We start from the raw sequence: 2246 nt of genomic DNA, 5'->3' as shown, positions 1-2246 counted from the left end.
CATAGGGGCTGGGATCCCCAGTAACACAAAGGGGGTCACAGGATGCACTGCTGGATCTCAGAGCATTGTAGGGTGTTCGGCTCCAGTGAGAGAATGTGCAGAGCCCCATGCTGCCTCTTCTGCCCAGGGCTCAGCCCGGCCGGAGCTGGACACACGGCTCGCCTCTGATCAGAGCCAGACCTGGAGCCGCCAGCCACTCTTTTCTCTCTGCACTGCTCCTTTCAGCCCGTGGCTCCCTGCGGCCCCCGCTGACGCAGCTGCAGATGGAGAGACAAGGAGAGGCAGGCAGCATCCCGGCCTGCTGTGCCATCCCCAGGGAGGTGCAGGCACAGCAGCTTTGGATCGACGCTCTTTGGAAACAAGAGCAGTCCTGCTATCAGCACAGAACATGTGCCAGGCAGGGGAGCTAAGGATGTCCAGTGCAAAATGGGGGTCTGCGACCACAATGCAGCTGCCACCAGCGCTCTCTGTGCCTACAAATTTCCCAGAAGCCCTGAGACCACACTGATCCAGGAAGAGGAGGCCACGGCTCTTCTGGGACAGCTGGGCTCAGGCGTTCGTGCAGCCCCCATTGCTCTTATCCTTCTCCTTTCCCGGGGAGCATGTTGATGGTGCAGGGGGTCCCTGTCCCTGCACGTGGCACTCTAGAGGGGGCTCCACAGTGTCCCTTGCAGGAGACACAGACTCAGTTGCCAGGAGAGGTGTGAGGATGTCTCCAGTGGGGGAAACAAGGGGTTCTTCCTGCAGCCCACACCTCCCAGTGCTCAGACTACACTGCTGCTGCCATGGAAACTGCCTGTGGAGCATCATCCTACTGCAATAGCTGGGGTAACAGGGCCACTGCTGTCCCCAACTTCCCCTGGGCTGCAGACATGGGCACATGGGCTGGCAGGATGTGGGAGGCTAGGTGTTCCCTCCAGCCCCCAGCCCTGCTGCTGATTTGCCATGAGAAACCATGGGCATAGAGCCCAGCTGAGCATCCCTGCAGAGCCATGCAATCCCAGACCCTAAAATCAACAGCGGCAGTGAGCCCCATGCAGGGAGATGGGCCCTTGTGAGGTTTTGAGGTTTGGCATAGTGTCCAGGACTGGTTGCTGCGGGATGCTGTGATGTATGGGGGCACCCCAGGGCGAGGTGGTGATGGACAGGCTGGGGAAGTGCTGGCAGGGGGTACCCGGTGCCATTCCCAGACAAACACAGCTCCCACGCGGCCAGGGGCTCCACACTGCTTGGCCTCCCACAAACATAAATCATTTTCTAATTTATAACATGAATAATTGATTTTGCCTCCGTAGCTGGCGATAAATCTCCTGTGCGCACATGCATAAGAAAATAATAATAATGAAAGCGATCAGGATCTGCTGCCATCGATTACACGCAGGAGAGGCCATGCTCCCCTCTGGGGCACAGAGGGGCTGGGGTTGCACCTTGAAGGGTGCTGGGTAGCTCCACATAGTGAGAGCCATCCTTGTCCTGTATGGGGCCACGCGGATGGTAGGGCAGAACCTATACGTCCGTGCCATGCCCCACAGGACTGTGGCAATGGAGTACAGCCACCTTTCCTGGGCTCCAGTCCAAATAAAAGGGAATCAAAGAACGCATCTTTACTTGGGTCCACATCCCAGCACGGCAGAACCAGGGTTTGGTGCTGGCACATACAGTAGGCAGCCTGGGCCGTGTTTATCGCTCCTTGTTGTGCCTGTGGAGGAACTCATCTCTCCCGCAGGTCCCGGCTCGGGAGTGCTCAGCAACAGCAGCGCTTCATTAGGAGCCAGAAGACGTGCGGGTCCCAGGTGTGCTCCCCTCCGCCGGCGCTGCCGATGAGCGCGTGCAAGCACCGGGGCCACGTTCATTATCGGCACACGCAGGCAGCCAGCTCCTCGCCAAACCCCAGGAAGGATGCGGAGCGAAGCTGCCCAGCACAGACACCTTCCCCCGTCCGTTCGTCTGGGCATCGAGCGCGCTGACCACCCCGCAGCCCTCTGTCTGCAGGATGTGGCCCAGGGGGTGACGGAGCCTGGGCGATCCCCCAGCGCCGAGCAGCCAGCGGTGCCGCTCCCGCTTTGTACGTGACATTAAGATGTAATGGGAAATCAATGGCAGCCTCTGCGGGGTCAGCGCTGCAGGAAGCGGGAGCCCTGCGCACATCATCCCCGCTGGCTACCGGGCACGGTGCCTTTGTCACCACGCTTCTGGCACGGTTCGTGGCACCGCGTCCCCAGCACGTGGGTTTTCTCCACTCCGCG

Source organism: Meleagris gallopavo, chromosome 8 (genome assembly GCF_000146605.3).
Source record: "Meleagris gallopavo isolate NT-WF06-2002-E0010 breed Aviagen turkey brand Nicholas breeding stock chromosome 8, Turkey_5.1, whole genome shotgun sequence".
Lineage (NCBI taxonomy): Eukaryota > Metazoa > Chordata > Aves > Galliformes > Phasianidae > Meleagris > Meleagris gallopavo.
The sequence above is the reverse complement of the archived record's forward strand: the minus strand, read 5'-3'. Positions refer to the sequence as shown.